Source organism: Pristiophorus japonicus, chromosome 4 (genome assembly GCF_044704955.1).
Source record: "Pristiophorus japonicus isolate sPriJap1 chromosome 4, sPriJap1.hap1, whole genome shotgun sequence".
Classification (NCBI taxonomy): domain Eukaryota; kingdom Metazoa; phylum Chordata; class Chondrichthyes; family Pristiophoridae; genus Pristiophorus; species Pristiophorus japonicus.
In genome coordinates, this window is record NC_091980.1 from 261,310,735 (window position 1) to 261,336,929 (window position 26,195).

Here is a 26,195-nt window from a genome sequence, read left to right on the forward strand (position 1 = left end):
AAATTGCCGCCATCTTTGGAACAGATGAAAACCACCTCACAGAAATTGTTGGGGTTACCTTCTTCCAGAAGTTGCAATAAAGAGATTGGACTTAGGATGAATAGAAAATCAGCCAAGGTTTCCTGCTACTCATTGCTATCCAATGACCTCTGTTGGAAAGTGGTGTGACTGGATACTAGGTGTCAACAGGATCCGCTTGGCTCTGATGGCCAAGCAGCCTACCAACATTTACCTTCTTCGCTCACTGATGTAGAATTGCAACTTGGGGAGATACTGGAAGGCTACTGACATTTGTAGAATTATATCCCACGTGTCAGCCCTTCAGGACAGGCAGAAACACTGAAAAATAAAACATTTGAGGTGTGGGGCAAAACTCCTCTGTGTGTAAGGGGTTGCACACTTGCAAAGTGAGCTTTATTGATTAGCATTTGTGTGTTGGTGCTAGCACAGCAAAAGCTTACGTTTTCCCCCTCACTGAAAATGATTTGTGTAATAACAGTTGTTGACCATCTTAATGGTCATTCTTAGCTATATCAGACTTGAGGTCTGTCCTGGATTGGGTTCTTATGGATTTCTTCCTTTATTCTTTAATCACAAATGTATAGAGAATAGGCAAATTAATTTTATTGACTGGCTAGTGTTAAAATGGAAGTTGCTTCTTTTTCTCTTGGAGGCATTGAGTGTGGAGGCATTATTCTGTCTGCAAGAGAGCCAGCAGCATTCAAGGAGCAAGCAGAGCATGATATATCTTATAGATATAGTCAAATAGAATACCTTCAGTGAGCACAGCAGCATGGGTGCAGAATCAAGTATATATTTGATGGGTGCATTGAAGGAGGAGGAGGAGCCAAGACATCAGGAAAAGATAGTCCAGGAGGTTCAAGTACATTAGAGGAAGAATATTATTCGGACTTGTTGCTACTCAAGGTGTAGTGTGAGCACTGCAGGCATACCAGCCGTTCCAGCCAGTGTAAGTAGTTGAATACCGTAATATTTTTCCCAGCAGTCTTTGAGTTGTACCAGACTTGCACTTAAATTACGTTCCTAGGCTATTCAACCGAGTGTGCACTTCGAGCATTTTGTGGTTTTATTATTTCAAATTTCGAGGATTTTCAGCTTCCCATTTTGTTTGTACAATAAATTGTTTCATTGATTAGTCAGTAACTTTGATGGGTTAAGCAGAGTTTGAGAAGCCGCATGAGCAGAATGTGATGTCTGCAGTACAAGGTGTGATTTCTAAAATAATTTCTATAGGGCCAAATTTCGGCCTGAGTTGCTCCTGTTTTTTTGGAGCAACTGGTTTAGAATGGATTATCTTAGAAATTGCAATTCTCGGCATTTAGTTTGCTCCAGTTCTAGTCAGTTAGAACAGTTTCAGTTTGGAGCAGATTTTTTTTTCAAAAGGGGGGGTGTCCGGCCATTTCCACCCGTTTTGAAAGTTTAGGCAGTGAAAACATACTCCAAACTAACTTAGAATGGAGTAAGTGTAGATTTTTGTACGCTCAGAAAAACCTTGCCAACACTTAGAAAATCAGGCGTAGGTTACAAATCAGGCGTAGGTTACAAATCAGGCGTAGGGAACGGTGGGGGTGGGGGGGGAAAAGGGAAGTTTACAAACATTAAACACTTCAGATTTGCAAATAAAGAACCATCATCAATAATAAATGATAAATACATCAATAAATCAACCAATAAATCAATCAAAAAAAATGAATAAAAATAAAAAAAAATTAAAAAAATCAATAAATAAAAAAATGTTCTACTCACCGACTGCAGCACCGGGAGCCCTCCAACAGCATGCTGGGTTGACCCCGCCTCCCCCCCGCCCCCCCCAGTGTGTCTCCCTCTGTCTCTGTCAGTGTCTCTCTCTCTCTCTGTCTGTCTATGTGTCTCTCTCTCACTCTCTGTCTGTCAGTGTCTATGTGTTTCTGACAGCGAGGGGGGGAGGAGTAGGGGGGAGGGGAGGAGGAGGAGTGGGGAGAGGGAGGGAGGGGTGGGGAGAGGGAGGGAGAGGGAAAGGGCGGGGTGGGGAGAGGGAGGGAGGGGGAGAAGTAAGGAGGGAGGGATAGAGGTAAGGAGGGAGGGGGAGAGAGGGAGGGGGAGAGAGGGAGGGAGGGAGGGGGAGAGAGGGAGGGAGTGGGAGAGGAGAGGGAGGGGGGAGAGAAGCGGGAGGGAGGAGGGGAGAGGAGAGGGAGGGAGGGAGAGGAGATGGAGGGAGCGGGAGAGGAGAGGGAGGGAGGAGGGAGGGAGAGGAGAGGGAGGGAGGAGAGGGGGAGAGGGAGGGAGGGAGATAGGAGAGGGAGGAGGCTGAATGGGCCCAAGACTTCGGGCGGGGCCCGCCCCCAGCAAGATGCCAGGCGGCGGGCCCTGCCAAAGGAAGAGGGAGCGGACCGGAGTTAAAGGTAGGTGGCCGGGGGAAGCCAGAGCTGGGGGGGAAGGGAGGTCGTCGGAGCGTGAGCTGGGGATGGTGGGGTTTCGTCGGAGCGGGAGCTGGGGTGGGGGGATCGTCGGAGTGGGAGTTGGGGTGGGGGGATCGTCGGAGTGGGAGCTGGGGTGGGGGGGAGTGGAGCGGGAGCTGGCGGGGAGTCGGAGCGGGAGCTGGGGGGTTGGTCGGAGCAGGAGTTGGGGTGGGGTGTCTGAGCGGGAGCTGGGGGTGGGTTGGAGGGTTGAGAGAGCCAGCTGAACAGAAGAGGAAATTGGAGCCAGAGTAGGAGCTGAATGAGGGGGGGTGCAGCCTGATCTTCGCCGCCCCAGTGAGGCCATTCGGCCAGGGCTAGGGGCTGCATGTTTCGGGCCCCTTCCACACAGTTCCGGGTGCCTGGAGCTACTGCACATGCGCGTCCACTGTAGCGCGGCTGTGCACAGGTCCCAGCACTGATTTCAGCGCAGGGACCTGGCTCCGCCCCCCACAGCTCGTGCTACGCCGCGCCAAGCTCCAAAGGACCTGCAGGGAGCCAGAGAATCTGCAGGTATTTTATAGGCGCACTTTCAGGCACGAAAAACGGGCGTCCAGGTCGGGGCTGCACCGTTCTCGGCGCGGCCCGAAACTTGGGCCTTATATGGGAAACAGTCATACAACATGTTTCTTTCTGATGGAACATTTGGCATACAACAATGCCAAATGGTGATTCACTCTCTGTTGTACATTAATGAAAGGCTTTATGTTCATTAGACAATAAAAACAACAGATGGCTATAGTGAAGTTTCATGTGGTATCTGATAATACAAATTGCTGTCGCCTTTGGAACCGATGAAAACCACCTCACAGAAATTTTTCGGGTGACCTTCTTCTCAAAGTTGCAGTAAAGAGATTGGGCTCAGGATAAATAGAAAAATGTGTGCATAGAACAAAGAGGTTCATATGTTATTTAAATATATATCTGTCACTGCTTAATGTGCCTGCTTATTGTTGAAGAGTGAAGTCATACTGCCAATTTTACATTAATGCAAAGTGGTTTCAAGATGCACGTCAATGTGAAACTGGCAATATAAATTGGAAATCAGATTCCAATGTGATTGCTGAATGCACAAAGTGTGATCTTCTCCAGGAAGTTTACATATGATGCAATGCAACTCTGGTCTGGTACAAAGCCACATTCTAAGGGTTCAATTTTCTGCAGTGCCATTTTTTGGCGTATTACAAGAGTTACTACCATTTCTTTTGGCCTGACTGCTCAAAAAAAATAACTTGCAAGTTTCCCCGTTCTAATTTTTGAAATTGGTGCTGCGCAGCCTGTCCTATAGCTTCGGGGGGGTGGAGCCTAATGTCTGTGTCGAAAAAACTATGCCCCCCTTCTGCACATGCGCTAAAAAAAAAAGAGGTTTTTTATGCGACTGTTATGGGCGCGCATGCCCAGTACATCTCCCGGTCTGCATTTGGCCATTTTTAAAGAGCCAGTTGAGTGTGAGAACTTTAATTCACATTGGAAAAATCGGAGCTGCAATATGCAACGCAGCTCAAGGACCAAGAATTTCTCACAGGATGAAGTGGAGGCATTAGTTATTATATTTGAGGCCAACTGGCATGAGCTGGACACCAGCAGAGGTCACATAAAAGTTTCACCAAAAGAAACGAAGAAACGCAACAACCAACTTGCAGACGATTACTGTGCAATGGTGACCACTCCGGGTTCTGGAGGCCAGTGCAAAAAGAAATGGCAGGACCTTAGTGAAGTAGTTAGTGTAAGTAATATTTTCATTTATTCACTGGAATTTCAATTGTAAATGTGACCATCTGTATGTCCCACCCAGCAGAAAGACACCCTCTCTAAAAAGTTAGATTTTCATCTTTGCAGAGGAAGGTGGCACACAACAAAAGAGAGAGAACTCGAACAGGAGGAGGCCCAGCCAATCTGCACCCGCTGACACCCTTGGAAAACAGGGTCGCTGCTTTAATGGGTCCTGCCTGGAGAAAAGCAACCACCACTGCACAAGCTGGGCCCACACTCGAGAGAGAGGGTAAGTCCTGCAAATTCCACATTCTGGCTTTGCTAAATGTTAAACACTGCGCGGGCTAGCCATGCTTCGGTTCATGGGGATGTCTCCGTCAGCTACGCTTCAGTTGATGCAATGCGCTATCATTCATTGTGATCCTTCAAATCAGCCTGCTGCCTGCGCTGTGTGAGCCTACACATGCCACCCACCCTGCCCCCTCCTCTGCTGCTAACCATTTGTCTGTTCTGTTATATTTTGCAGAACTTGAAGCCAACCCTGACGAGGCTGAAGCCGATGCAGAAGAAGATTCAGACGCGGATGAGGCTGAAGAGGAGAACATCTTCCAATCCCATGTTCCAGACCAAGAGCATGGGGGTGAGGGGGAGGGGCAGGATGAAAGCCCCCACTGTTGTACTCACTTTGGAGGAGGTGCAGGTGCTGCCCATTGAGGTGCCAGCCTCTTTCCTGAGTGGTATGAGTGTTGGAACATTATATGGTTTCGCACAGTCTGAGGCTGTGGGTCTCAATGGGGTGCAGCGAGTCACACCCAACGCCCCATTGTCCGAGGCTACAGGTCCCAGTGGGATGCAGCGAGCCACACCCAGGGTGAGGAGGGGAAGGAGAACTCAACAGCGCTCTCCTGAGGTGCAGGATCTAACAGATGTGGTTCAGATGATGGCAATGAATGCAGAGAGCATTGACCTTACATGATCATTCCTCACTCCATCAGTGGGGTGGGTGATGAGGTATCGGGACTGTCGGGAGAAGTAACATCACTCTCACGAGAAATGGGAACACTGTCCGGGAACATGAGGGAGGGAATGCCGTAGTTAGCTGATACACTGTTGGTGAACATGTGGGAGGGAATGTTGCAGATAGTTGAGACACTGTCGGGGCACAAAGGCAGGGAATGTTGGAGGTTGTTGGTACACTGTTAGGGCACATGAGGGAGGGAATGTCGGAGTTAGCTGCTGCATTAAGGAAACGCACCCAGACCCCGCAGCCATTGACGGAATCAACTGCCACTCCCGCTCCAATCCTCAGACCAGCCTCTGAAGTGGCCCAAGCCAGGCTTTCCACATTACCACCTGCCCACTCCCCCCCACCCCCATCAAGAAGTGCGCGTTACCCGAGATGTTTGAAAGAATAAGCTTGGTACCAACCAGAGAAATGCTGCTACATCGCCTGCGAGCAGGGGTGAATTCAACAAGACCGAGCGCAGCGGGTGGTCTTAGAATAAGATGGAGGAGAGATGGGTGCAGCCTTTCTTTCATGCTGATGTTGTTGTTGTTGTTATTATAGTTGTTACTGTTGTAACTTTTCTCAAATTAAAAGTTTTTTCTAAGTGATTTAAATTTACAAGTTTAAAAGTTTGTAAGTGATCTTAAAGTTTGTAAGTGATCTTAACTGAAAACTTTAAAGTTCTGCGGCCGCAATCGAGACTCCAGGATGGTATGTTGCCTCCCTAGTGCATGGGTCAAGGATGTCTCAGAGCGACTGCAGAGCGTTCTGGAGGGGGAGGGTGAACAGCTAATTGTCGTGGTGCATATAGGTACCAATGATAAAGGTAAAAAATGGGGTGAGGTCCTACAAGCTGAATTTCAGGAGCTAGGAGTTAAATTAAAAAGTAGGACCTCAAAGGTAGTAATCTCAGGATTGCTACCAGTGCCACATGCTAGTCAGAGTTGAAATAGCAGGATAGTTAAGATGAATACGTGGCTTGAGGAATGGTGCAAGAGGGAGAGATTCAAATTCCTGGGATATTGGAACCGGTTCTGGGGGAGGTGGGAGCAGTACAAACCAGACGGTCTGCACCTGGGCAAGACCTGAACCGATGTCCTAAGGGGAGTGTTTGCTAGTGCTGTTGGGGAGGGTTTAAACTAATATGGCAGGGAAATGGGAATCTATGCAGGGAGACAGAGGGAAGTAAAAAGGGGACAGAAGCAAAAGGGAGAAAGGAGATAAGGAAAAGTGGAGGGCAGAGAAATCAAAGGCAAAAATCAAAAAGGACCACATTACAACATAATTTTAAAAGGACAAATAGTGTCAAAAAAACAAGCCTGAAGGCTCTGTGTCTCAATGCGAGGAGCATTCGTAATAAGGTGGATGAATTAACTGCGCAGATAGCTGTTAACGGATATGATGTAATTGGGATTACGGAGACATGGCTCCAGGGTGACCAAGGCTGGGAACTCAACATCCAAAGGTATTCAATATTCAGGAAGGATAGACAGAAAGGAAAAGCAGGTGGGGTAGCGTTGCTGGTTAAAGAGGAGATTAACGCAATAGTAAGGAAGGACATTAGCTTGGATGTGGAGTCTGTATGGATAGGGTTGCGGAATACCAAAGGGCAGAAAACGCTGGGAATGCTAGTGGGAGTTGTGTACAGACCACCAAACAGTAGTAGTGAGGTTGGTGATGGCATCAAACAGAAATTAGGGATGCGTGCAATTAAGGTACAACAGTTATCATGGGTGACTTTAATCTACAAAAAGATTGAGCTAACCAAACTAGTATCAATACGGTGAAGGAAAATTTCCTGAAGTGTATAAGGGATGGTTTTCTAGACCAATAAGTCGAGGAACCAACTAGAGAGCTGGTAATCCTAGACTGGGTGTTGAGTAACGAGAGAGGATTAATTAGCAATCTTGTTGTGCAAGGCCCCTTGGGGAAGAGTGACCATAATGTGATAGAATTCTTCATTAACATGGAGTGTGACACAATTAATTCAGAGACTAGGGTCCTGAACTTAAAGAAAGGTAACTTCGATGGTATGTTAGGATAGACTTAGCTAGGATAGATTGGCGAATGAGACTTAAAGGGTTGACGGTGGATTGGCAATGGCAGACATTTAAAGATCACGTGGATGAACTTCAACAATTGTACATCCCTGTCTGGCGTAAAAATAAAACGGGGAAGGTGGCTTAACCGTGGCTAACAAGGGAAATTAGGGATAGTATTAAATCCAAGGAAGAGGCATAGAAATTGGCCAGAAAAAGCAGCAAACCTGAGGACTGGGAGAAATTTAGCATTCAGCAGAGGAGGACAAAGGGTTTAATTAGGAGGGGGAAAATAGAGTACGAGAGTAAGCTTGCAGGGAACATAAAAACTGACTGCAAAAGCTTCTATGGATATGTGAAGAGAAAAAGATTAGTGAAGACAAATTCAGGTCCCTTGCAGTCAGAATCAGGTGAAGTCATAATGGGGAACAAAGAAATGGCAGACCAATTGAACAAATACTTTGGTTTTGTCTTCATGAAGGAAGACACAAATAACCTTCCTGAAATACTCGGGGACCAAGGGTCGAGAGAGAAGGAGGAACTGACGGAAATCCTTATTAGTCAGGAAATTGTGTTAGGCAAATTGATGGGATTGAAGGCCGATACATCCCCAGGGCCTGATAGTCTGCATCCCAGAGTACTTAAGGAAGTGGTCCTAGAAATAATGGGTGCATTGGTGGTCATTTTCCACCATTCTATAGACTCTGGATCAGTTCCTATGGATTGGAGGGTAGCTAATGTAACCCCACTTTTAAAAAAAGGAGGAAGAGAGAAAACAGGGAATTATAGACTGGTTAGACTGACATCGGTTGTGGGGAAAATGTTGGAATCAATTATTAAAGATGTAATAGCAGCGCATTTGGAAAGCAGTGACAGGATCAGTCCAACTCAGCATGCATTTATGAAAGGGAAATCATGCTTGACAAATCTTCTAGAATTTTTTGAGGATGTAACTAGTAGAGTGGACAAGGGAGAACCAGTGGATGTAGTGTATTTGGACTTTCAAAAGGCTTTTGACAAGGTCCCACACAAGGATTAGTGTGCAAAGTTAAAGCACATGGTTTTGGGGTAATGTATTGAGGTAAATAGAGAACTGGTTGGCAAACAGGAAGCAAGGAGTAGGAAAAAACAGGGCCTTTTCAGAATGGCAGCCAGTGACTAATGAGGTACCGCAAGGTTCAGTGCTGGGACCCCAGCTATTTGCAATATACATTAATGATTTAGACGAAGGAATTGAATGTAATATCTCCAAGTTTGCAGATGACACTAAGCTGAGTGGCAGTGTGAGCTGTGAGGAGGATGCTAAGAGGCTGGAGGGTGACTTGGACAGGTTAGGTAAGTGGGCAAATGCATGGCAGATGCAGTATAATGTAGATAAATGTGAGGTTATCCACTTTGGTGGCAAAAACAGGAAGGCAGAAGATTATCTTAATGGTGACAGATTAGGAAAAGGGGAGGTGCAACAAGACCTGGGTGTCATGGTACATCAGTCATTGAAAGTTGGCATGCAGGTACAGCAGGCAGTGAAGAAGGCAAATGGCATGTTGGCCTTTGTAGCGAGAGGATTTGAGTATAGGAGAAGGGAGGTCTTACTGCAGTTGTACAGGGCCTTGGTGAGGCCACACCTTAAATATTGTGTGCAGTTTTGGTCTCCTAATCTGAGGAAGGACATTCTTGCTATTGTGGGAATGCAGCAAAGGTTCACCAGACTGATTCCCGGGATGGCAGGACTGACATATGAAGAAAGACTGGATCGACTAGGCTTATATTCACTGGAATTTAGAAGAATGAGAGGGAATCTCATAGAAACATATAAAATTCTGACAGGATTGGACAGGTTAGATGCAGGAAGAATGTTCCCGATATTGGGGAAGTCCAGAACCAGAGGTCACAGTCTAAGGATAAGGGATAAGCCATTTAGGACCGAGATGAGGATAAACTTCTTCACTCAGAGAATTGTGAACCTGTGGAATTCTCTAGTACAGAAAGTTGTTGAGGCCAGATCGTTAGATATATTCAAAAGGGAATTAGATGTGGCCCTTATGGCTAAAGGGATCAAGGGGAATGGAGAGAAAACAGGAATCGGGTACTGAAGTTGCATGATCAGCCATGATCATAATGAATGGTGGTGCAGGCTCGAAGGGCCGAATGGCCTACTCCTGCACCTATTTTCTATGTTTCTATGTTTCTATGATACAAGAATATTATTGTCAACGTTAAGTTAAGTACAAGCCACGGGTGGCTCAGCTGCACAGGGGTGGAGGAAGAAGAATGGAAGAGCTATAGTGGTAGGGGATTCAATAGTCAGGGGAGCAGACAGGTGCTTCTGCGGCCACAGACGTGACTCCAGGATGGTATGTTGCCTCCCTGGTGCCAGGGTCAAGGATGTCACTGAGCAACTGCAGTGCATTCTGGGGGGAGAGGGTGAATAGCCAGAGGTCATGGTCCACATCGGCACCAATAACATAGGTAGGAAGAGGGATGATGTCCCGCAGGCAGAGTTTAGGGAGCTAGGAGAGAGATTGTAAAGCAGGACCTCAAAGGTGGTAATCTCCGGATTACTCCCAGTGCCACGAGCTAGTGAGTACAGAAATAGGAGGATAGAGCAGATGAATATGTGGCTGGAGAGATGGTGCAGGCGGGAGGGCTTTAGTTTCCTGAGGCATTGGGACCGCTTCTGGGGGAGGTGGGACCTGTACAAGTCGGACGGGTTGCACCTCAACAGAGCTGGCACCAATATCCTCATGGGGGGGATTTGCTAGTGCTGTTGTGGAGGGTTTGAACTAGCTTGACAGGGGGATGGGAACCTGAAACTAGATTCAGTAGGGAAGGGAGTAAAGAGGGAATTTGAAAGCAAAAATAAAGAAAGTGAGTTTGAAGGAGAGAGGAAACAAATAAGAAAAAAGGGTAAAAAAACAAACTTGAAGGCACTTTGGCTAAATGCACATAGCATTTGTAACAAAATAGATGAGTCGATGGCACAAATTGAGACAAATGGGTATGATCTGATAGCCATTACAGAGACGTGGTTGCAAGGTGACCAGGACTGGGAATTAAATATTCAGGGCTACGTGACAATCCGGAGGGACAGACAGACAGAAAGGAAAAGAAGGTGGGGTAGCTCTATTGATAAAGGATGGAATCACTGCAATATTAAGAAACGATATTGGCTCAGATGATAAGGGTGTTGAAACAGTTTGGGTGGAGATAAGGAACAATAACGGGAAAAAGTCACTGCTGGGTGTAGCCTATAGGCACCCTAACAGTCGCATCTCTGTTGGTCGGAGCATAAACCAGGAAATAGTGGGGGCTTGTAAAAAGGGAACAGCAATAATCATGCGTGATTTTAACCTCCATATTGATTGGACAAATCAAATTGGTCAGGGTAGCCTTGAGGAGGTGTTCATAGAGTGCATAAGGGACAGGTTCCTTGAGCAGTATGTAGCGGAACTAACCAGGGGGCAGGCTATCTTAGATATGGTCCTCTGTAATGAAACAGGATTAATAAACAATCTCCTAGTAAAGGATCCCCTCGGAATGAGTTATCGTAGCACGATTGAATTTCAAATTCAGATGGAGGGTGAGAAAGTTGGATCTCTAACCAGTGTACTAAGCTTAAATAAAGGAGACTATGAAGGTATGAGGGCTGAGTTGGGTAAAGTGGATTGGGAAAATAGATTAGCGTGTAGGACGGTTGATGAACAGTGATGTACATTTAAGGAGATATTTCACAAATCTCAGGAAAAATATATTCCAGTGAGGAGGAAAGGGTGTAAGAGAAAAGATAGCCATCCGTGGCTAACTAAGGAAATAAAGGACGGTATCCAATTAAAAACAAGAGCATACAAAGTGGCCAAAACTAGTGGGAGGACAGAAGACTGGGAAGCTTTTAAAAGCCAGCAAAAAATGACTAAAAAAATGATTAAGAAAGTGAAGATAGACTGAAAGTAAACTAGCACAAAATATAAAAACAGATAGCAAGAGTTTCTATAGGTATACAAAAAGGAAAAGGGTGGCTAAAGTAAATGTTGGTTCCTTAGAGGACGAGACCGGGGAATTAGTAATGGGGAACATGGAGATGGCAGAAACTCTGAACAAATGTTTTGTATCGGTCTTTATGGTAGAGGACACTAACAATATTCCGACAGTGGATAGTCTAGGGGCTATATGGGGGGGCGGTCGGGGAGAAACTTAACACAATCACAATCACAAAGGAGGTGGTACTCAGTAAGATAATGGGACTAAAAGCAGATAAATTCCCAGAACCTGATGGCTTGCATCCTAGGGTCTTAAGAGAAGTAGCGGCAGGGTTAGTGGATGCATTGGTTGTAATTTACCAAAATTCCCTGGATTCTGAGGAGGTCTCAGCAGATTGGAAAACTGCAAACGTAACGTCCCTATTTCAAAAAGGAGGCAGACAAAAAGCAGGAAACTATAGACCAGTTAGCCTAACATCTCTGGTTGGGAAAATGTTGGAATCCATTATAAAAGAGGCAGTAGCAGGACATTTGGAAAAGCAAAATTCAGTCAGGCAGAGTCAGCATGGATTTGTGAAGGGGAAGTCATGTTTGACAAATTTGCTGGCATTCTTTGAGGATGTAACGAACAGGATGGATAAAGGGGAACCAGCAGATGTGGTGTATTTGGACTTCCAGAAGGCATTTGACAAGGTGCCACATAAAAGGTTACCGCACAAGATAAAAGTTCACGGGGTTGGGAGTAATATATTAGCATGGATAGAGGATTGGCTAACTAACAGAGAACAGAGTCGGGATAAATGCTTCATTCTCTGGTTGGCAACCAGTAATTAGTGGGGTGCCGCAGGGATCAGTGCTGGGACCCCAACTATTTACAATCTATATTAACAACTTGGAATAAGGGACTGAGCGTAACGTAGCCAAGTTTGCTGATGATACAAAGATGGGAGGAAAAGCAATGAGTGAGGAGGACACAAAAAATCTGCAAAAGGACATAGACAGGCTAAGTGAGTGGGCAAAAATTTGGCAGATGGAGTATAATGTTGGAAAGTGTGAGGTCATGCACTTTGGCAGAAAAAATCAAAGAGCAAGTTATTATTTACATGGAGAAAGATTGCAAAGTGCTGCAGTAAACGTGACCTGGGGTACTTGTACATGAAACACAAAAGGATAGTATGCAGTTACAGCAAGTGATCAGGAAGGCCAATGGTATCTTGGCCTTTATTGCAAAGGGGATGGAGTATAAAAACAGGGAAGTCTTATTACAGCTATTCAGGGTATTGGTGAGGCCACACCTGGAATACTGCGTGCAGTTTTGCTTTCCATATTTACGAAAGGATATACTTGCTGTGGAGGCAGTTCAAGGGTCCGTATGGCCTACTCCTGTTTCTACTTCTTATGTTCTTATGTTCTTATGTGTTAAACTTTTGAATAAAATATATTTTTAATTATAACTGAATCATTTCCATTATTTGTTCCATTATTAACACAACTTTTTGAACTAAAGAAGAATCATTTCCATTCTTTGTCCCATTAACACAACACAACATTATGGAACAGGTCCAACAGTAAACATGGTCCATTTGGAATAGTTGCCGCTGAGTCTTCAGGCAGCAAAGCGTTCACGGATGAACTGCTGGCGCAAGGCTCAAGCAATCGTTAAAAGGCCACGACAGCCCGCCCTTCTCCACTGTCGTGCTCTGGGTTCAGGTAGTTGCATAGCTTCTTCCTCCTCCTTATCCTCCTCGTCATCTGCATGTTCCTCCTCATCATCAGCCACTCTCACCTCAGGTGGGTCTTCTATTACTAGCTGCTGCTGCCTCATGATGGCTAAGTTATATAGCATGCAGCACACAACAGTGAACTGACCGACAATCTGAGGGCAGTATTGCAAGTAGCCTCTGGAATGGTCTTGGTATCGGAAATGGTGCTTCAAAATACCAATGGTCCACTCTAGTATGCTGTGCATCGCAATGTGCAACAAGTTGTATTCCCGGTCAGCTTCCGTCCGGGTTACACGTAGAGGCGTCATGAAAGAGGTGGTGAGGCCGTACCCTTTGTCTCCGAGCAGCCAGCTCTGCTCTTCTGGCTGCTGCTGAAACATAGCAGATATAGTGCCCTCGCATAGAATGAACGCATCAAGGGTGCTCCCAGGATATCTCGCATCAACTAACATGGTGCGATGCATGTCGTCACACACAAGCTGCACATTCATGGAGTGGAAGCCTTTTCTGTTCCTGTACATCTCGGAATCCTCCAAAGTTGCTTGCAAGGCAATGTGGGTACAATCAATGCAGCCCTGTAGCTTTGGGAAGCCAGCAATCCTGGAGAAGTCCACAGCCCTGTCATGCATTGTCTTGGTGGTCATGTGGAACTTTATGTAGTCATTCCTCCAGGCATATAGTGCAGCAGTCACCTGCCGAATGCAGATATGTGTTGCCTGTTGAGAAATGGCGCACACATCCCCAGTTGTGGCCTGGAATGATTCAGATGCATAAAATGAAAGTGTAGCTGTAATCTTTACTTCAACTGACAAAGCAGTCCTCCTGATGCTTCTAGGTTGCAGGTCTGCTTTTACTAACTCACAGATCTCGGTTACAACTTCTTTGCGGAAACACAGCCTTCTCACACAGTCTGCATCACTCAGGTGCAGATATGAACACCTGTCTTGATATACCCGATGTGGGTAAGGCCTCCTACCCATCATCCTATGTGCTCCGAGGTTCCTCATGTGATGATGTCGAATCAATTGTCTCTTCCGCAGCATCATCATGCAGAAGGCTTGCATGAGGTATGGCATTGTCAATTATTGTCCCCAAAATTAAATTGTATCTTTGCAAGAAGCTGAAAACAGCAGGACAAAGCACTCAAACATTCGTTCCTCTCTCTCCCCAAGGTCGACGCCCTAGTATGGATCATACCCTGGTCTGCGCATACACATTAGGCTTGCTTAGAATGGGAAGCTCGGCATTCAATGAAGACATTTGGGGCAACGAAGTCTAATGCAATTCTTTCATTTTTGATTTTTTTCGAAGTACCACCGCACCACCAACCGAGTGTCTCCTCACCGGGCAGGAGGGTCGGCCAGCAGAATTGCTCCCTCGCCTGGACACAGGGTCCTGCTTAAAACCCAAAAGGTCAGAAGGATCATGAGGCCCAGCTTTCACGGTCTGTATTCATACTGAAAATCAAGATCAAGCGAGCTTCCACCGTACCCCACCCCTCCTGAGCTTCTTTTGAAGCTGCTGAAGGGTCCTCATCCCTTCAGTTCAGCTTCAACCCCCCACCCACTTCCCACCCCTCTGGGCTTCATTTGAAGCTGAGCCCCGAGCCCCTGTGTCCAGGTGAGGGAGCAATTCTGCCGGCCGGCGCTCCGCCCCCCCGAGCCCAGTGAGGAGACATTCGGTGGTGGCGTGGTACCTTGGAAAAAATCAAAAATTAAAGAATTGCATTAAACTTCCATTTTCTCCATTTTGACTTTGAAAAATGTAAACTTCATGATGCATATTCTTTGTCTTCTTGACTCCCTCCAAAACATCACCTAAAAACAATGGCGTCTTTCGGCACTGATTTTTTAACATGCGCTGTTTTTCTTAAGTACCCAGAAGGTTTTTTGGGAGTGGTCACATATGCCGTCCTAGGAAAAATGTAAGTTGGCCAAACTTGCTTAAATGTGAAAAACTGGCGCAGACATCAGGTTACGCCCCCATGACGCAAAAAAAATACTAACCTAAAAAAATCGTAACGAATTGAGTTACTCTGGCACAGAAACTTTGGGGAAACTTGAATCTTTTAATTTGTACCAAAATAAGCGGCGCCGGCAAAAGACCTGCGCAGATAACTGGGGAAAATTGAGTGCAGAGGTGATCCTTTTGACCTTTTGCTGACTATATACAATTATTTTTCAATGGTTTTAAGTTTATGAGAAAGCAGAAGCTTCTGCCCACACTCTCCCAAAACTTAAATTAGCCATTGGTCGAGTATAGCTCTACTCAGGTGTCTTGTCGCTCACCTCCGTATGGCCCCTTATGCACTATAACTTGGTTTGGTCAACTGTGCATCACACTTCATAGATACTGGTCTAAGATTGATAGTTGCAGGATAACTGCAACCTACGTCTTCAAGTTCAGTACTCTTCAAACTCTATCACACTAGAGCTACTAACCAGAGGTATTGTTTTATGTTCTTTAATGAACAAGAAGTACAATTTATATGATATTAAATTTGTCATCCCACTCAGAGATGCCATAAGGTTGGTTCTTCTGGAAAGGGGGAAAGATTTACAATTGTAGCTGTTCTCCAGAGGTTAGAGTTAAGCTATATTTCTGGGGCAGAGTGGAGGACCTTTACTCTGGAGTTGACCATGCTATTCCTGCAAATGCTGCACCTGCATATCAAAAGTGAAAAGATAGTCTACTCCCCAGCACTGACCTCCCTCAGTATAAAGATTTATTTAAAAATATATTTTAAGCATAAAATGTAAATATACATATAATTATAACAGTACTCTTCTTGGAGAGGAGATCTAAAACTGATTTAACCTCAGTTTGATTCATTCAGAACTATTTAATTTTCAAAGCTGAGAAGAGATTAATCAAGATGATGGTGTGCTTCCTAACTGAGAAACACTAATAATAGCCTATTATGAACATGGACAGCAAACCCTTTATAAATAAAAGCACTTAAGCATAGAGGTAGTATGTACAGTATGACAAACATAAGCACTAAGTACGGTTCAAGTGCGACATCGAAATGCAATTAAGGAAAGTGGTTGGACTGATGCAGAGGGCTTCACTTTACAGGATAGCTTTTATTGAGTCTTGTGAACATTGTAGTTGAGTCAATTATGGTGTTAGCACATCCCAGCATAGCTGTGACTTTGTAACAGTCTTCAGATGTAAACTTTGACAAACTCCTTTTGATTCAAGCAAGCATTGAAATGATGTCACCTTCTTATTAGTGTTTCTGAGTGTGGTATATTCTCTATGACAGCACAAACACACACTTACAAGATGGCTTCAACTCAGGAACTTGTCAGGTGACCTGACGTTTTATTATTATACATGAGCAATTGCATTACCACAGTAGTTCACTAGGTGGAGCAGTAGTCCACTAGATGGAGCTATTTATTACACGAAGGTTTATGACTAGATGTTGCCAATAAAGATATGTCATGGAAGGATCTGTAGGTGCGCTTGCTTTGTTCCTGGTAACAAAGGATAGCTCACAACTCTACACATTTTAGATGTGCTGAGTCACCAAAACAACAGCGACCATGGGAGCATGGTAATGTGTATGTTTTACATTAAGATGCAAACTATCACTTTATAGAAACATAGAAATTTACAGCGCAGAAGGAGGCCATTCTGGCCCATCGTATCCACACCGGCCGACATAGAGCCACACGGCCCTTGGTCAGCAGCCCTAAAGATTACTTATAAACCTATGAACAATGACGGAAAGGCAAAGAGCACCCAGCCCAACCAATCTGCCTCACCACAACAGCGACACCCCTGATAGTAAAACATTCTACACTCCACCCCAACCAGAGTCATCTGATCTCCTGGGAGAAGCAAAAAAACAGATAAAAACCCAGGCCAATTTAGGGAGAAAAAATCTGGGAAAATTCCTCTCTGACCCTTCCAGGTGATCGAATCTAGTCCAGGAGATCACCCTGGCCGTATTATATTCCCTGCAGTACTTAGCATTATATCTGTTCCGTCAAAAAAAAGGTTATCCAGTCTAATCCCAATTACCAGCTCTAGGTCCGTAACCCTGCAGGTTACTGCACTTTAAGTGCCCATCCAACGATCTCTTAAATATGGTGAGAATTTCTGCATCAACCAGGCAATGAGTCCCAGATCCCCACAACCCTCTGCGTATAGAAACCCCCCTCAAATTCCCTCTAAACCTTCCACCAATCACCTTAGAACTATGCCCCCTTGTAATAGACCCCTCCACCAATGGAAATAGACCATTACTATCCACTATGTTCAGGCCCCTCAATATTTTGTACATCTCAATGAGCTCTTCTCTCAAACTCCTCTGTTCCAATGAGAACAAATCCAGCCTGTCCAATCTGTCCTCACAACTAAGATTCTCCATTCCAGGCAGCATCCTAGTAAATCTCCTCTGCACCCTCTCTGGCGTAATCACGTCCTTCCTATAATATGGCGACCAGAACTGCACGCAATACTCCGGCTGTGGCCTAACCAAAGTATTATACAATTTAAACATAACCTCCCTGCTCTTAAATTCTATGCCTCGGCCAATAAAAGCAATCATTCTGAATGTCTTTTTAACCACCTTATCCACCTGGCCTGCTACTTTCAGGGATTTGTGGACAAGCACTCCAAGGTCCCTTTGTTTATCTACACTATTAAGTAGCCTACCACTTAATGTGTATACCCTTTCCTTATTAGCTCTCCCAAAGTGCAACACTTCACACTTCTCTGAATTAAATTCTATTTGCCACTGCTCTGCCCACCTGATCAGTAGATTGATATCCTCCCGCAGCCCATGACTTTCCTCTTCATTATCAACCACACAGCCAATTTTAGTGTCGTCTGCAAACTTCTTAATCATACTCCCTATATTCAAATCTAAATCGTTGATATATACCACAAAAAGCAAGGGTCCCGGTACTGAGCCCTGTGGAACCCCATTCGAAACATCCTTCCAGTCACAAAAACATCCATCAATCATTACCCTTTGCTTTCTTCCTCCAAGCCAATTTTGGATCCAACCTGACTCTTTGCCCTTTATCCCATGGGCTTTAACCTTCATAACCAGTCTACCATGTGGCACCTTATCAAAAGCCTTGCTAAAGTCCATATATACTGCATCGTACGCACTACCCTTATCAACCCTCTTGGTTACCTCCTCAAAAAATTCAATCAGGTTAGTCAGACACGATCTTCCCTGAACAAATCTGTGCTGACTGTCCCTAATTAATCCTGCCTTTCCAATCATTTTCCCACCACTGAGGTTAGGCCTGTAATTACTCAGCCTGTCCCTTGCTCCCTTCTTAAACAAAGGTACTACATTAGTAGTCCTCCAATCCTCCAGCACCATGCCCAGATCCAAAGAGAACTGGAAAATGATAGTCAAGGCCTCTGCTATTTCCTCTTTTACTTTGCTCAACAGACTGGGATGCATTTCATCTGGGCCTGGGGACTTATCTACTTTCAATGCTGCTAAACCTCTTAATACTTCCTCTTTCATTATATTTATTTCATCCAGAATATCACACTCCTCCTCGATAGCAGTATCTGCATTGCCCCTTTCCTTTGTGAAAACAGATGCAAAGTATTTGTTAAGAACCGTCCCAACATCTTCTGCCTCCACACAAAGATTACCCTCATGGTCTCTAATAGGCCCTACCCATTCTTTAGTTACCCTCTTACTCTTAATATATTTATAGAACATCTTAGGGTTTTCCTTAATTTTATTGGCCAAGAAGTTCTCATGCTCTCTCTTAGCATTCCTAATATCCTTTTTAATTTTGCCTCTTAACTTTCTATATTCCTCTAAAGATTCTATATTATTTAGCCGTTGGTATATGACATAAGCGTCCCTTTTTTTCTTAATTTTCCCCTGTAAGTCCCTAGACATCCAGGGGGCTCGAGAATTATTTTTCCCAACCTGTTTCGTTAAGGGCACATGTTTGGCCTGAGCTTTCCGGATCTCCTCCTTAAATGCCTCCTACTGTTCTGACACCGATTTACCCAGTCCACCATGGCCGAATCACTCCTTAACTTATCAAAATTAGCTTTTCCCCAATTCAGAACTTTTATTCCAGGCCTATTCTTGTCCTTATCCATAACCAACTTGAATCTGACTGAATTATGGCCACTGGCACTCCCACTAATACCCCTTCAACCTGCCCAGCTTCATTCCCCAAAACTAAATCCAATACCGCCCCCTCTCGTGTTGGGCTTGCTACATATGTGGATATCTGAACGGAATATATGGAATTAAGGACAGTAAAGTAAACGGGATATATGAAAATGTATAAGCCATGGAAGAATAGCTGGGAGAATGTCAGATTGCAAATAGTGCAACATCAGCATAGCTAACAGTCTGTCTCAAGGTTTCAAGTCACTAATCCTGCCAATAATATATAATTGTAACATGAAATACATCTGCAGAATTGCAAGGTCTCAGTTAGTAGTCACACCATTAGATTGAAACATTTAGAGGCAATACTTGAGCTTTCAAGAAGAACATCTCATATAGATTGACTAATGAGTGGCTGAGTTAGACTGTCAATCCATTTGTATTTTGTTATCTGATTTCAAAACTGTATAACTGTTAACGCTTTACGATGTAACTTCACCTATCCGTAGGGAGTGTGTACGCTCTATCCAGAGAGTATATACTGGCCGGTAATAAAGACTGCTTTGTTCAAAGCACAAGAGGTATTCGACTCAGTAATTTTACTGAACCAGATTGAGGTAAAAGAATCCGGGAATTTACACATACTGACTAAAAAAGTTCTCTTGAATGCATTTCAAGAATTCCGCACCCTTTATATCCTTCACACTAAATTTGTCCCAATCAATATTTGGATAGTTAAAGTCCCCTACTATTACTACCCTATGGTTTTTGGACTTCACAGCAATTTGCCTACATATTTGCTCCTCTATCTCCCTCCCACTGTTTGGGGGTCTATAATACACGCCCAGCAGTGTGATCACCCCTTTTTTATTTTTCAATTTGACCCATTTGATGATCCCTTTAACATATCATCCCTCCTCACCGCTGTAATATTTTCTTTAATTAGTACCGCAACCCCGCCCCCCCCCCTTTTTATCCCCCTCTCTATCTTGTCTAAAAATCCTGTAGCCAGGAATATTGATCTGCCAAACCTGCCCCTCTTTCAGCTATGTTTCTGTAATGGCTATAATGTCATTCTCCCAAGTGTCTACCTGTGCTCTTAGCTCATTTGCCTTATTCGCTATACTCCTTCCATTAAAGTATATACCATTCAGCACAGGAAGACCTCCTTGCTTACTACTTACTAAACCCTGTTTCCTCTAACTTACAGATTCACTTTCTAGATTCTTGCTATCCAATTTCAGCTTTGCTTCCTTCCCTTTTGAATTCATTCTCAGTTCCCATCCCCCTGCCAAGCTAGTTTAAACTCTCCCCAACAGCACTAGCAAAACTCCCCACGAGGATATTGGTCCCGGCGCTGTTGAGGTGCAACCCATCCAGTTTGTACAGGTCCCATCTCCCCCAGAAGTGGTCCCAATGCCTCAAGAATTTAAAGCCCTCCCTCCTACATTAACTTTCCAGCCACATGTTCATCCTCTCTTTCCTTTTCTTCTTATACTCATTAGCACGTGGCACTGGTAATAACCCGTAGATTACTACCTTTGAGGTCGTACCCTTTAATTTTCTTCCTAGCTCCCTGAATTCTTCCTGTAGGACCTCATCCCTTATTTTGCCTATGTTGTTGGTCCCGATATGGACCATGACCTCTAGCTGTTTACCCTCCCCCCGCCTCCAGGATGCCCTGCTTCCGCTCTGTGACATCCTTGACCCTGGCACCAGGGAGGCACCAAACCATTCGGGAGTCACGTCTGCGGCCGCAGAAACACCTGTCTGTTCCCCTAACTATCGAATCCCCTATCACTAGGGCTCTTTTGTTCTTCGTCCCTCCCCCTGGTGCAGCTGAGCCACCCGTGGTGCCTTAGAATTGGCTCTGGCTGTACTCCCCAGAGGCACCATCATCCTTACCGATACTCAGAAGTGAATATTGGTTTGAAAGCCAGATGGACTCATGGGGGGGATTCCTGCGCTACCTGTCTAGCACACTTACTAAGTCTGGTGGTCACCCACTTCCCCTCTGAAACGCCTTTAAGCTGCAGGGTGACCACCTCCTGAAACATGCTATCCACGTAGTTCTCAGCCTCGCGGATGCACCTTATTGAAACAGAATCCTTTCTTAACTAGAGTTAAAATAAACTATATAATTGCATCTATTAAGTCAAATTTCATCTGTCCTTGTAACAGAAATCATTAAAGAGATTTTATATCCATAAAATTGGTTGCTCCTGTGCTAACTAAATTTAAAATATGTGGAAAACACCAGATTAATGGTCCTTTTAGGCTTATGTATCCTAGTACGCTGCATAGTTCATTATAAAAATCTATTTTAAAGTATGTACACTGTGATTTTCCTTTTGAACAAGCACCCCATGGGGTGAAATAATTAATATGAAATTCTGTGTGTTTCCCCAAAGTGCGAAGGTAAGGGATTATTTGTCAGCTGATAAAGAGATTTTTGCTTGACATATTGTGAATGCCATGACATTATTGAAATTTAATTTGCAAATTTTATTTCTGCTGTCAATTTAAAAAAAATGAGCTTTTAATTATGCCAATAGAAAAACAGTAATTACACTCTCTCTGCTTCAATTACTGAAAGAAGCTTGGAAGGAAATCTGTCACTAAAACCATGAAAGGGCAACACAAGATCTAACAATTCCCGTTCAAAAGCCATTGGGTTGATTTTAACTTTGGACAGTTTTTGGATGGATAAACAGATGAGTGGGGGCTGGGGGTCGGTGGAGGGTCGTGTGCGGAATACACTTTCTGGAGAAAACATTGGGACCCGGGCTATTTTAATTTCCATCTCATTAACATGCTGCTAGGCAACTTCCCACGGGAAGTGGGTGGTAAGTAGCTGCCAGTCTCCAATGAGCCAGGTGTCCTTGGCATGAAGGTAGGTGTGGGGAAGGGGCTTCCGATAGGGTCCCTTGGGAGGGAGGTCCAGAGCAGGGCCATCCCTGCTTCTCCTAGCCTAACGAAGAAAGCTGAAGAAAAATGCCAAAGGGTGTGCAGCTACAGCTCGCTAGTAATTGGATGGGGGAAATATGCCAGCACGTCAGATCAGGCCACTGGGGTGCGGGGCCGGGGAGTGGGTGTCAAGGGGTGAGTCAATCCGCGAGGGGACCTCGATTGGACTGGCAGTGTGGTCGGGAGTTATTATGTGATCCCAGGAGGAGCACTCTGGCTTCTTCTTGGCCCACGAAAAGAAACACATAAAATTTCCTGGACCAATTTTTGAGCAGCCTCTAGCCATCCCATAAGAATATAAGAAAGAGGAGCAGGAGTAGGCCATTTGGCCCCTTGAGCCTGCTCCACCATTCAATAAGATCATGGCTGATCTGATCTTGGCCTCAACTCCACTTCCCTGCCCGTTCCCCATAACCCTTGACTCTTCGAAAAAAATTGTTTTTTTTGGATGAAAAAGAAAATTCCTTTGCATCTTGGGCTCAACACCTGGTATATCTAAGCGGAGATTGCACAGCACATACTCTGCATGTTTGTACCTGAATTTTTCATATTTCATTTATCTGATTGTTACATATAACCTGCCTTAGCCCTGTTTCAGGCAGATGGGCTGCTCGCCCATTTATAGGCCCACTTGAATATTGCATCAGGCGGGCCTTGGTTGTCAAAAGGGATAGCCGAGATGCCCGTCCCTGATTTTCAGGCACAAAACGGGCTGCTGTGAGTTTCAATTTCTTTAAACCCCTTTAATTCCGACATTCCAGAAGTCTTCACCGGCAAGCTGCCTGGGGACATCCAGCAGGTATCTACAACTGGCCGCTCTGATGCTAATGAAGCCCAAGGCTCAATATCGGGTGGGACTTGGGCCTACCTGTTCCAGTGCAGAGATCATTCCCCGTGGCTACTTCATGCCGGCCTGCCATTTTCTACGACAATTTCGTTTCGATAGTGGATTCTCCTGAGCAATACAGTGGTAAAGAGAAATCAGTTTTTCTTTTCTATATGGTAGAGGATGGAATCTGACCTGGAGTAGGCACCCTCATTCAGATCACTGGTTTGCATAGCTTTGGCCTGCACTGAATCCAAGATTTAGAGATGAATTTTGTCTGTAACCTTCCCAAAAAAGCAAGGCTACAATATTCCATTTTGTAGGTATAAGTATAAGTAGAACATTGAAGTTGTTGGCCGTGACAAATAGGACTGGGCATTTTTGAGGATCCCAGCTACTCCATCAGCTTGTCCACATCCCGACAATAGTTGTTTATCGCTATATATTTTGGATGTAATCACCATGGCAAGAAGCTGAGTATTTGGAACAGAAAAGAACTAGGGTACATTCATAGAGTAGAGATGGATGAGTAACAGTATGGACAATATTATTTGACACATATTGATTTGGTTTGCTCAGTGCAACATTTGCTAGCTAACCAATGCTCTAGCTAAGCTCTAACAAGGTGCTGGCAGCATCAAGCAGGAGAATATCCATCACCTTCACTGGCCATAGCAGTGACAGCATTAACGCTTGGAATCATCCTTCAGCTCCTCAGACAGGTTGTACCAACCATCGATTGAGAAAATCTAAATACATGAAATAGAGTGTCTCAGACAAATCCTTAAAGTTACCTATTGCCAGTAGATCCTCATAGGGGCATAATAAAGACAGAATCACAGGAAACTATTTACAGTTTGCATATCACAAATCCTTCAGATGAGATGCTAAACCAAGGCCCTTTCAGGTGGATGAAAAAGATCCCATAACACTATTTTGAAGAAAGCCAGGGGAGTTATCCCCGGTGTCCTGGCCAATATTTATCCCTCAACCAACATTACTAAAAACAAATTATCTGGTCATTATTACTTTGCTGTATGTGGGAGCTGTAAGGGTTTCTAAATACCCAGTCCCCCGTTACACACTTCTTTGAGATCAGGATTTATAAGAACAAAATTACACACGGCACAGGGTTTTAGCTCAACCAAGATTCATTGAATGTAAGGGAATAAAAAATGATCACTACAGTGGAGACTGACCGATTGTCACGAAAGTGGATACTGAAGGTAGTGAATTGATCTGACGCATAAAATGGTCCAGATTAAAAGGGCTTATCAGTATTAGGAGGTTCTGAGGAATCAGGAGTTCCTCTGTACTCTGGTAAGGAATGTGATTGACCGATTCTATGTAAAACTCGCTTATGCATATAAAGCACGCTTATACACGCGCTTACATTGGATTAAGAAGAGGGAAGCAGCAATGCCTGATGGTTAATGAATCATCCGTTGGATTAACCTTAGAACAGACTCATGGAAGCGAACATATTCAGTACAGAACAAGGACAGTAAAATGTTTGGTAACATAGATTATAGCAGCATGGGAACAGGATGGGATTGACTGGTAGTTTTGACTAGAGTTCTTGGGAGGCATCACCCTGGAAAACAAAGTTAATCAACACGTCATGAGGAACTGAGGCGAAGTTGACATCACTGAATAACACATTCCAGAAGGGTGACATATGATGGGTGATGGACAGGTGGGAACGAACCACTCAGAGACAGTCTGAGCAGTAGGCCAATCGGTGGTTTTGTAGGAGGGTCGCACACCTCGAAAACTGTATAATTGTAATTGTAAAGCCTCTGATCAGAGAAGTGTTCATTGGAACCTTCCCGATCATGCTTGAATAAAAACTGGTTGAACCAAGGTTTAGTCTGAGTGATTCTGTGGTCTCTATACCAAAGGCTGGGTGTCAATTCCTTTTATCAGGGAGTCCACTTCGAGGAAGAGAAGTCTTCCTTTAACCCCAACAATTGGCGCAGTGAGCAGGGTACTGGATGATGTGACAGCTAGCAATTCAGGTGAGTATGTTTTTTGTACCACCTGCAGAGCTGTAGCATTGATGGGGAAGGACATAATCTGTATAAAGAACTAAGAGGGGGTAATCTGTATAACTAAGTTATAGTGAACCACGGAAGGACAAAAACTGAGGTAGGGGATAGGTGTACGCCCTGAAGCATGACAGGTGACACGGTAATAACAGGGAGAAGCCTGTATTGATCTTGCATGGTGCAAACAAGAAGGAATGCAACCTAAAGGAGGGGTGGGACCCCAGGATGGTTAGGAAAAACTGGACAGTGGTTTGGAATGAAGACCAAGGGGGGGTCTCTGAGACATGGACCAAAAGGGTCCCAGGTATAAATGCTAGCAGGAAAGGAGGAAAATACAACCGACACTTAAGTTGCGGAGGAATCAGATTAGGGATGCAAGCAGTATTGTTAGTCCAGCTGGATGTTAGAGGGGTCCAAGGGCTTGGAAACAGTACATGGAATCTGGTGGAGGGGTAAACGTACCCAGACGAGAAATGGCATACAAGGATAAGTTGCTGAAAAAACATAGGATAAGCTGTATTGAATGAAAAGTTGCTGTGAATGTCTGCCTTTAAGTGAAAGTGTTCCTGTGGAAGCTTTCTTGACTGTGGAATATTTGAGGTGGGAGTTAATGAATTTTTAATTTGTCTGAAAGCTGGTCTTTTTAAAGAGAAATGATTGTTTGGATGTTTGGTTTAGCTCCTCCGCCAATATTTATCCCTTAACCAACATTACTAAAAACAGATTATCTGGTCATATCACTTTGCTGTATGTGGGAGCTGCAAGGGTTTCTAAATACCCAGTCCCCCGTTACACACTTCTTTGACAACAGGATTTAGAAGAATAAAATTACACACGGCACAGGGTTTTGGTTCAACCTAGATTTGTTCATTATATTGAACATACACACAAGTACCTTCCTGTATAAATCACTACGATCTATATGGGACTAACAAACCCAGAATACAAACCCCTACAAAAACGTCATTTACACCAGCACAACTTGACAAAGTTAAACCCGATCACAATTTGGCTGTTACACATAAAGTTACCCAGAACCACACACAAAACCCTTCTATGATTTGACTGGAACAAACATACAGTCACCAATTCCTCAGCTGCCTTCAGAGGTTGACTGTGGGCCCTTTCCTTGGTTGCAGCTTATGTCCCGAAGACTGGCTGGCTTCTGTTGCTGTTTCGATTCTGTTCCTGTACTGTTGTTTTTTGCCTTCGAAAATGGGTCTTCTTTATACCAAAAAACAAGTTGCAATCTTGGAACCGATTTCACACGATGGCCACATCAAATGTGAACTCTTGATGGTTAATTGTCTCTCATTTAGGGTCA